The following is an 11,113-nucleotide window of genomic DNA, read 5'->3' as shown; positions in this document are numbered from 1 at the left end:
GTGAAATATTGTAAATAGTTATGTCAGCCAAAACATTTCCCCCCATCTCTTTAGTGGGGAAAAAAATACATTATCCCATAGTTAAAAAATTTTTTTTAGTGCTTATGACTTTTTTTTTTTTTTTTTACATATTAACAGACAATACTCTCATTTGTTTTTTTGTTTTTTTTGTAAAAAAATACATTTTGTCACTGTTAAATACACAAATCATTAGGGATGGTTTTTGATTTTGGGTTGCATTAGTGGTTATTTTGTATTTCTGTGTGTGTTTAGTGTTGATGTGTGACAAGGTGTGTTGGTCAGGAAAGTTCACCATAAGCCTGTGTTTGAGGGCTTGAGTGTGGCACCCAGATACTTCACATTTCTTTACTCCTTACACCAATACCTCCTTTTAAGGGCTGAATAACGACCATATATTTTACGGTGAAAATCTTTTTGAGAGAGAGAGAGAGACTTCTTTTTTTTTTTAAGAGGAAAGAGAGAATTTCCATGACAACAGCAAAGGGTAGATCATCAAGAAAAGAAATTTAAGTCTAATAGCAGCCAGACCTCCATCTCTCTACCCCACTCTCTGTAGTAATGTATGGTCTAATTTGACACCAGTGTGCACACGTAAATTTCACGGATGGTTCGGTTATTCATCAGTTTTACTTAGTGACCCACAATGACCACATTTACATTTAGTACAAGTGTGTATATTTGTGTGTGTAATAGTTTAATGTAAAATACTAAATTTGCAACGAAATAAACAAAAACATAAATCCATCCATCCATTATCTGTAACCGCTTATCCAATTTAGGGTCGCGGGGGGTCCAGAGCCTACCTGGAATCATTGGGCGCAAGGCGGGAATACACCCTGGAGGGGACGCCAGTCCTTCACAGGGCAACACAGACACACACACATTCACTCACACACTCACACCTATGGACACTTTCGAGTCGCCAATCCACCTGCAACGTGTGTTTTTGGACTGTGGGAGGAAACCGGAGCACCCGGAGGAAACCCACGCGGACACGGGGAGAAAAAAACATAAATATCTAAAAAAATCAAACCCCTTATATAACTAATAATTTGTGTAAATAGTGATCCAGTTCAAACATAGTTGTAGTTATTTTTCACACACACATACACACAATGCACAAAGTTCAGATTATGTCCACTACCTAATATTTTTACTTTAAAATGAAAATTTCAAAAAATCATTGTGATGCTCCACTGACATGTATCAGATCCTCTGCCATTGCTACTCGGAACTCAGCCCTGCTGAAACTGCACCAAGTAACTTTTGGAGGAAGGTAGACCACTCTATTGATTTCAGTCCAGTGAATTAAACATGAATTATACTAGAGGGTGCCCAAGGACAAATAACCCAAATCTTACCCAGTATTTCTTTAAAGATATAGAACGCTGTGTTTTTAATTTTATATTAATAACACCCCCATAAAACCCATAAACACAACTAAAACACAGAAAAAGCATTGAATACCCTACACAAATACATTGCTTATATAAATTAATTTTGGGGAAAAAAAAAACAAAAGACAATACCAATTTTTTTTACAGTCTCAAATAAACCTACATTTATTTTTTGCCAGTTGTTGCAAGCTTAAAATAAATGTTTGTTCAGCAGGGGGTACTCACTGCTCAACCTCATAAAACCATTGGCTCATGAGCATCAAGATTCAATTTTTAAACTGGCACGCTATCAAAAAATATATGCATGAATCTGTGCTTACTGAAAATATGTAAATGAAGCACTGGTAGGCTGTGCTTGGGTTCAGGCACTCAAACTGATTCATAAGCTGCACTCAAATCTCTACTTACTTCCATACTGTACAGAAGTCTCACAATTCTGTGTCTCATTAAAAACGTCAACTGCCAAAGCAAACTGTGAGCAAAGGGTTAATCCACAGAGCATTACAGATGACCACAGAACACCAAGCTTTAACAGATGGAGAGGGAAAGAGAGGGAATCGAGGAGTATGTCATTTTTACTACTCACACTTTTGCACATTCTCACTGGAGTCAAAGAGAGAGCGAGAGTGAGAGATGCTGTGGATTGGTAGGAACTCCAGATATATAACAAAATCGAAATTAAAATCAACCCAGTCAGTTATTTTGGCCTGCCTTAGTCTGAAAAAACTTGGAAGGGAGGAAAGAAAAAAAAAACAAAAACAGACAAGTCATTGTTGTTATTCTGACTCATCATCTGAGGATCTTATATCGAGATGCTGGACTTGCATACGTGTGAGAGAGCAAAGACAATGTTAAACAGAAGCAAACCCTATGTCAAAGAAATAAGTGTACTGATTACGTATGGTGAAAACTAGAAAGAAGAAGAAACAGAACAGAATGGGGAAAGATTTGTAAAAAACATGAGCTTCTGCTCCTTTGTGCTCACCCCTGGGCTCCTACACTGAACTGAACAGTGGCTCATACTCATTTTAAGTTACAAGTGCAGACAGGGTCCTGTGTTTGATCTTTGTGGTGTTTTGATTAAAGCATGTCACAGACGTTTCAGTAAGACCCGAGGGAGCCAAGTCAACTTGAGATGGAGCGCTGTTCAAAACCTCTGGGATGCGCTGGAGTGGAGTTTGTTGTGATCCTTAACTTAATCGCCAACATCAATATCTGACCCCATTAATGTTTATGTGGCCGAATGCCTTCACATCCTCAAAGCAGTGTTCTAGTATCTACTTTAAAATGTAATACCACTTCATAAATACTTAAATTTACTGTGCGTTACTGATCTTTTGATCTGACCTTCTGAGCTGCTGAGCAGGGTGGGGCTTAAAAAGATGCCAACAAACAAGTTTATATCCCCTTCATAGCAACAGCTCACAACACACACACACACGTGTTTATAGGTTGTGCCACTGTGCCATGGATGAGTGCCAGTGACACACTCCTAAATGCATTAATAGTAAGAGACACAGGAGGCAGTGACAGAACAGACAGAACGCTAAAGCTCTTTTAGCTATTGAATACAAAACATCAATAACAGACTACCAGAAAACTACAATTATGACCTTAAAATTTGTGAGTAAGAAAGAAAGTGTGGGAGAGAGCAAGAGAAATTAATGATGAGAAAGGAAAAAAGGGAGAGGGGGCAAATAACAGAAATAAAGAAAGTGAAAAGAATAGAAAGAAAGAGATAAGATGATAATGAGTGTGGGAAAAAGAGAGAGAGAAAAAAAAAACATAACAGCAAAAAAGAGAGTAGTGTCTGTGCTCCAGGGACTAAAACAACAGCTGCACAGAGTCTAGATACAATCGATTTCCCCCTCACATAGACACTGCACTGACACAGCTTCAGGTTGGATGACATGATCTTTTACTGTGTGGGAAACAAATACAGGGACGTGCACACACACTGAGGGGGACACCCACAGTACTGTGGTACAGTCATGAGACGCACACACACAGCGTCCAGCTCAGTTAATGGTATCAATGCCCCATTGTATAGATGCTTTCACCCAGAGAACCCAGTAGCAGGATTCACCCAGGGACAGACTCAGACAAGTGACTATTAGCCTAAATAAGGCAGCACACCCAAGCCATTTTACTATAAATACTTCCAAATGTCAGTTTAGTTTTCAGTATTCAAGACCTAACAGACACAGGGCTGTCATCATTACTCAAAACATACAAGACCAGACGAGCCTGGTTGTGCTGGATAGTGCATTGGCTGCAAAGCATCTGCCACAAGTGACAATGACGTTTCAGTAAAGGGGAGGTAGTAATTTATGTAGAAGCAACATACATGTCCTCATGCTTAAAATGTGCAATTCCATTAGATTTACACAGGATTGTTTCCCTATATTTAAATGTAAATGCATGACTTGTTGATCATACTGTTTAAAAATAGAAAAAATAAATAAATACACAATGCAGTAAATTAGACTGCAACTAAAAAAGTCATGTAAACAGCATTGTGAAGCCATGAAGCTTACTTGCCAGCTAATGTTGTAGAATTTAAAACCCGAATCATTCTGCAGTTTCTAACATTAGGGCACTCTGCTTCTAATATGTTCTAATAGACAGAAACTGGTCATGAAAATCTCTCAGAAAGTGTTTCCTCATTTTGTCTGTTTTGGGGTGTCCGAATGGAGCAGACATCCAAACGCAGCAGTTTTCAACAACATAACACTTTCTCACAGCTCAGAAGGCAAAAATCCTTTTCTAAACAGTCCCACTAAAATTCATTAAAACAATAAAAAAAAGTAACCTGCCAGATAATATTATGCAAGACCCTTCCTATTTTACATTCCCTTGTACATTGCAATAGACACTTCATATACAGGTGCACCTTAGTAAACTTCCATTAAAAAAAGTGAAACTCATTATATAGATTAATTACACAGAGTGATCTGTGATTCGAGTGTTTATTTCTTTTAATGTTGATTATGGCTTATAGCCAATGACAAACTCAAAAGTCATTATCTCAGAAAATTTAGAATATTATACAAGACCAATTAATAAGAATTTTTAATACAGAAATGTTGACCTACTGAAAAGTATGTACAGCATATGCCCTCAATACTTGGTCAGGGCTCCTTTTGCATGAATTACTGTATCAATGCGGCGTGGTGTGGAGGTGATCAGCCTGTGGCACTGCAGAGGTATTATGGTTAGATTAGTTAGTTTGTATTTAACGCCATATCTGCACGTAAGGCCACATACATATCAAGAAAGACAGTACGATGTTATTAATTTATTAATAGTTTTACTTTAGGGACGTTGATGCCATATGTGTTTGTTATATGTGTTGCTTAAGTTTTGTTACTGACAGGAATTTTAGGAGCGCTGATGCTTTTGTATTGTTGAATAATCCTGTTATGGATTTTGCAGTTAGGATCAGTTACCTCTCGTAGCCAAAATCAATACAGTCCAACATTGAACGTTTTATTGTAAGCTGAGTTTGGCATTTTGCACAATATGGGGCTGCTTCTACCTTTACTAGATATGAGTTAATCTGGTGTGTCCAATACAGCATTGTGTGTGAGGTCTTATGGAAGGCCAGGTTACTTTGAAAGTGGCCCCTTAGCGCGTCTGCATTGTTGGATCTGGTGTCTCCATCTTCCCCTTGACAATACCCTATAGATTCTCTGAGGTGTAGGTCAGACGAGTTTGCTGGCCAAGCAAACACAGTGATACTGTTGGTATTAAACCAGGTATTGGTATTTTTGGCAGTGTTGAAAGGTGCAAAGTCCTGCTGGAAAATGAAAACCATTTCTTTATAAAGCTTGTCAGCAGAAGGAAACATGAAGTGCTCTAAAATTTCCCAGTAGGCAGCTGCGCTGATTTCAGACATGATATAACACAGTGGACCAACACCAGCTGATGACATGGCTCCCCAAATCATCACTGATTGTGAAAACTTCACATTGGACCTCATGCAGCTTGGATTGTGTACCTCTCCACTCTTCCTCCAGACTCTAGGACCTTGATTCCCAAATGAAATGCAAAATTTACTTTCATCTGAAAACAAGACTGTGGAACACTGATCAGCAGTCCACTTCCTTTTTCTCCTTGGCCCAGGTAACACCCTTCTATCGATGTCTGGGTTCGAATTTATTACTAAAACGTGATAAACGATTACAAACACTCGCTCACACTCACTCTCCCTCGGAACTACTTTATGCCGCTCCCACCAAAACAAACCAGGTGCACTAATTAGTGCCCCTCTAGTAACCATTCATGCTGGACCAGCAGTAAATATTTGATTAAATATAAATTAACTAAAAAACAAAAAGATAAAATTAAATAGTACAGATGTCTTAATTTTTATCCAATAAGCTGCATCAGAAAATAAAGCTACAGGATCTCTGTATTTGTTGTAATAAATCAATGCACATTTTAAATATAAAACATTACATTTCTGTATCTTTCTTTTCTCATTAATCCAAAAATGTAGATTACCTACCAGGACTGCCTCAGGCAATCTGGCATTGGATAACTAATACTTACACATAAAAGTTCACAAATGCATGTCCTATAAACAGTAATGCCTGTAAATTTATATATGTAATACATCACCAGAATCAACATAATCAAATGAATCGCTCAACTAAATTTGAGGTAAATTGAGGTGTAATTTTGTCTTGGATGATTGTTTACAATTTTGGTGATGTGGGAAATCATTATGTAAATTTGCCTTTTGGCTGAAGTACTGCTTTAACAGCTGGCTAATAAAAGCGCCTGAATCAACATCCTTAAATCCAAGCTGTGAAGCTGCAGGAGACCACCCCCAATGGCCAGGTCCGTGTATCCACAAACTTTTGGTTCACATTCCCTGTTCAAATCTTCCAGGCCTTTAAGGTTTCCTTCACATGCCTCCAAATCAGCACCACTTCTCTCACACTTTTAATACCAGTACCACTAATAATAGTTAAGCAGTCCAGAGATCAGGTTTCAGACACAACGCCCACAACACCAAACACTGGGAAATAATCTTTGCTAATCTGAGACATACTACAAACAACATTGATTTAAGGTTACTTTGCTTACTTAATAATTTACCTTTTTGACATTTTCTTCAGAAACTCCAGCAGCAATTTCCATTATAACAAAATGAATGGAATTAATGGAAATGACCATATGACTTAAACATAATCTTGATCCATTAATTACACTGAAAGTTTTTTCCCCCAATTTATTTTTAGATGGGAGGTTTTGTTCCAACACCTATCAATAATATTGTATCTTGGAACTATCTCCTCCTTTTGAGGGCCCTCTAAGATCAAACAACTAAATAAACATTGAGGCTAAGGAGGAAAAAAGAATGAAGTGGTGACACCATGTTTCCATGGTTTTATTCGCACTGAACTAGCAAGGAAACACTTAGCATTGTTTTTTTCTTGCTATATGGATCGATAAATTTGGAAACTGTGTTCAGATTTATGGAGCAAATTGAACATAAAACAAAATGTGGATACACGTTCTACTGATTTCAAAATCAAATCATTAGCAAATAATAATAAAATGCTCTGCAGTACCAAATGACATTTTTAAAGAGCTGCTAAGTTGTATATACACACCATGCCTGCGCCAACTGAACAGAACGTTTACAGAAAACGATTGAATGAATATTCTGACGTTGTTTTTGGGTGAACTGGCCCTTTCACATTACAATCAAAGCGCGGCAGATTTAGCATTAGCATTACACTCGCTGAAGCAACAAACCGTTTAGTTATAGCTTCTCGTCGAATGAAACCAAAAGTTTGGATTCAGGGGCATTAACAAAGAGCTCTGGGACTTAGAGAGTGAGCCACGTCTAACTTGGAGCTCTTACACTAAGCTCTTAATGCAGGACTTAACACATACCGACTTTATTCTGCGACTTTAAACTGTTTGTTACTGAAACGTCTAAATGAACTGTGTGAACTCCGGTGTTGCGCCTATTTTCTCTTTAAAACGTATTATCTGTCGGTTTGATTACTAGCTTAGATAAAGGTTCAGATAATACTTTAATTCGAGTCACGCTATATTTGTGGAAACAGAAGACACCAGACTGAAGCTGCCTCCGTACTGGAATTATTCTTTCCACCTTAACCAGTACCCTATACACTTTTGCTGCAGGCAACCTGAGAAGCCACAAGCTCACTATTGCCTCGCTTAAGGTGGAACTGATGATTAGAACAAGAAACCAACTTCAGCTACTGCGACTGCTTTCAACTGGATATACAATACATTGACCGTAATCCTACATCAAACCAATTAACATACCCGTAGGTAATGCGCCAAAAAAGTACAACCGATGAACCAAATAAGCTTTTCTGCTTTTAAAGGGAACGTTCGCGCCTAAATAGCTGCAGTAAAGTTAAAACTAATGGCACTCTAGTTTTACAGGCAAACTGAGAATACAAATTTACACTTTAGTCATGATTTCACTAAAAAACATTTATTAAATTAAGCTACACCTCTAAATTTGATTTTTTAAGTTTTGAAAATGCTCATTAAAAGAGATCCTTAAGTAACGACATAGCAGTATGTTTAACAGTATAAATTATAATTTGTGGATAAATAAACTCTTCAATGGGGAACTGTGTGAAAAATACATGTTTTAGCACCAGACACAAAGGTTCAGCTATTGTTTACAAGTAAGGCAAAAATAACCCTTATATCATTTTGTAATATGTGAAATCTAATTTATATTACAACAACAACAACATTAAACCACTGGGACAAATTTGCAAATGCGAATAAATCCAATACATACGACTACAAATGTCTTTTTCTAAACTCAGCACGTGGTTTTATAAGCTATATAACATGAAAACAATAACAAACACCAGCGTGAAAGAGCTTAAATCACAAAGAGTGAACACCCACCTGTGTTAATCCTTCATCCAACCCAATGAATTCAAATTTTTTTCTTTACAAATGTGGCGCTTAACAACGCACTGGGACTTTTAAATAATGTATAGGACCACCTTTTTTTCCAACGGCGAACTGTTTTCCTTAATTTAGCACGTAATTGTTTCCTTGATATGCTTTGAGTTGGGTTTATGACCCACAAACAGCATTAAACCACGAAAAGAGAGAAGACCCACCTGTGTGTGTCTGTATCTATCCCAAATCCGCCCGTAATAAACTCTAAGCTCCGTTCAAAGCGCGTGCATATTCCTCCTGCCGAGAGCCGCTGAGCGAAGCCACTCCGAGCTCAGGCGCACTCACTCCTGCTACACATGCTCATCAACACTAGCGATAACTGAAAATCCACAAGAGACTGAAAGAAAGGGGAGAAAAAGAGAGACAGACACCGAAAGAAACACACTTATCTACGCAGCGCACGCGCCGCCTGAGCGACTGCAGGAATGTCCGCACACTGCAGGCGAGCTGAATCCCACACGTGACCTCATAATCCAACCCTCGAGCTTCCACCAATCAGAGCGAGGCGTTGACTGGAGCCACGCCCGTTTTCCATACGAGTGCGTGCGTGCAAGGTCAGGGTTTCCGAATCTCTACTGTACATTTATATTTAGCGTAATCCCCCAAGAAGACGCCGGAATAATAATAACAACAACTATATTCCCCCCTGTGTGCTTACTGTCACTGTGGGTAGGGGTGGGTTCAATGCAGTGACACATTCTGGACGGGTCATTTGTCCATCACAAGGTATCACACTTCACCGTGGAAAGAAACCAAAACAGACACGAGGAGTACACAAAAAACTCTTCACAGACAGTGATGCAAGGCAAGTGATGCTGGGCATTTTTACTTAAAACATTATTTTTACACACATATTTACTTTGCTTATCAAACTACATAGAATTAAATATATGAATACCAATTCTTTGGTAAGAATTTACAAAGGCTATTTCACCTCCTGTTATTCTTAGCAATGTTAGCCATGTAGCTCTAGTTCTACCGCTTGAGGAAAAGAGGAATTTTGAGACCAAAACTCAAGGTTAAACACCAAATATAATTGAAATTAGCTGGCTAAGGACAAAATTCTACTTTGTAAGGCCCTGTTGAGTACAAAGGCATAAACATAAACACAGCTCAACGTTTTCACTACCACACAGAAATTAAGGCCACCATCTCCATCCTCTGACTGCTGATGAAGCAGTTTAGTGCAGGATGTATGACTCAAAGACCTTGTGGAACATCCTGGCCTTGTAAAGTGTTCCAATTGTATCCCATTTGACTTAAATGCTTAAGCAGAAATATTAAACAGGTGGTCAAAAGGACAAAAGAGCAGGAATAAAGACTCATAAAACTCATTCAAGGGCCAAATTTAGAATTTTACAGTTTAGTTCAAGAGACATTTTGTACCTTTCAAAAAAAAATTTTTTTTCAAGTATAAAAACGGATCTAGACAAGAATGTGAGGTCTTCTTTCAGTGGCCGTCAGGGTTTTGTCATTATCTTTGAAAAGCCTACACCAGTACAACACATCTACAGAAACTCTGCTGCAGTCCCCAGGGTTATGACACTTTACACTGCTGCTTCATGTCAACTTTTTATTCTTTAACACATTAAGTCAGCTATTGTGTGCATGATGATACTGACACAATTCTGATAACTTGAAAGCCCAAAGGAACAAGTGTGCTTTTCTGTAGCATAAAGAATTAGTAGGACACTCACCCAATTACGTAAGTTGGTTTTCCCAGGACTGATACATGTACCATGACAGTTAACAGTAATGTAATTTAGTACAGCTAGAACAGCTAATGAGGTTTTACAGCATGTAGGGTCAACAAATGATCAGATTCAAAGTATCATTGTAGTTTTTGAATAAAAGAATAAAACCCCAAAATTTTTTACATCTTTTTGACTTTGCACAACAGGATTACTGCCATCAAGTAGTCTGTAGCTATGTTTGGCACATCCAATTTCTTTTCATATTTTATAATTTTGATTAGATAGATAAAGTACAGTAATCTGATATATTCTTAAATTATTCAGTTAAGGTCTTGAGGAGAGGTCATATTTTCTGGACAAACAATTGCAGATGTTTTCAAAATGAAAATCTACCTCCCTGATATTTTAAAAATAGAATGTTGTCTCCAGTCTAATCTTATGTGTTTACAAAGCCCTGGTGCCTTTAAATGGATTTAAAAAAATGGGTCTCGGTCTAGCATGCTAAGCTTTCTCTCTATGCTCACTGCAGTAAAACAGAATTTGGAGTTTTTAGACAACTAATAGCACTTCAAACGCTGAAAAGCATAAACTGAGATGAAGATATTTCTTTATTTCAACCCTACAAGTGGGTAGACATAAGTTTCCTGTAGATTGAACTGACTCTAAATTTGGGAGAGGGCTAACTGCATAGTAAACACAGACCGAAAGTGCTACATAACTAAAAAACTCAAATAAAAATGAGTTTCTGTGGTAACAGTTAATAAAAACTTACAGACAAACCAAACCTCAGCTACGTACAAACAATAGTTGTTGTTTTTTTTCCCTTCAAACATACCATTCCACCTGAAAAGGCTTGGAGCTTCTGAATGTAAACAAACCAGAGAAGAGTTTCCCCATAATCGTAGACGTTCCCTTTAAGGACAGTAATCTGATGTCTAATGTGTTCCTAAATTTCTCAGTTAAGGTCTTGAGAGAGACAATTTTTTCTGGACAAATGGCAGCCAATATTTTCAGAATAGTATG

General features: G+C 37.8%; 1 protein-coding gene across 5 annotated transcripts in view; it reads right to left on the bottom strand.

Moving 5' to 3' along the window:
• The window catches only part of LOC136676912 (gamma-adducin-like), a 42,366-nt gene extending 33,546 nt beyond the window's left edge, over window positions 1-8,820 (bottom strand). For 4 of the 5 annotated variants that reach the window (XM_066654199.1, XM_066654203.1, XM_066654202.1 and 1 more), the window contains exon 1: window positions 8,558-8,820. The gene's annotated coding sequence lies outside the window, so the exon portion shown is untranslated. Of the gene's footprint in view, window positions 1-8,336; window positions 8,435-8,557 lie in introns of those variants that run through there. The other variant, XM_066654200.1, reaches the window with a different exon arrangement.
• Between the last annotated feature and the right edge of the window lie 2,293 nt (window positions 8,821-11,113).

This window comes from Hoplias malabaricus, chromosome X2 (assembly GCF_029633855.1).
Source record: "Hoplias malabaricus isolate fHopMal1 chromosome X2, fHopMal1.hap1, whole genome shotgun sequence".
Classification (NCBI taxonomy): Eukaryota; Metazoa; Chordata; class Actinopteri; order Characiformes; family Erythrinidae; genus Hoplias; species Hoplias malabaricus.
The sequence above is the reverse complement of the archived record's forward strand: the minus strand, read 5'-3'. Positions and strand labels throughout refer to the sequence as shown.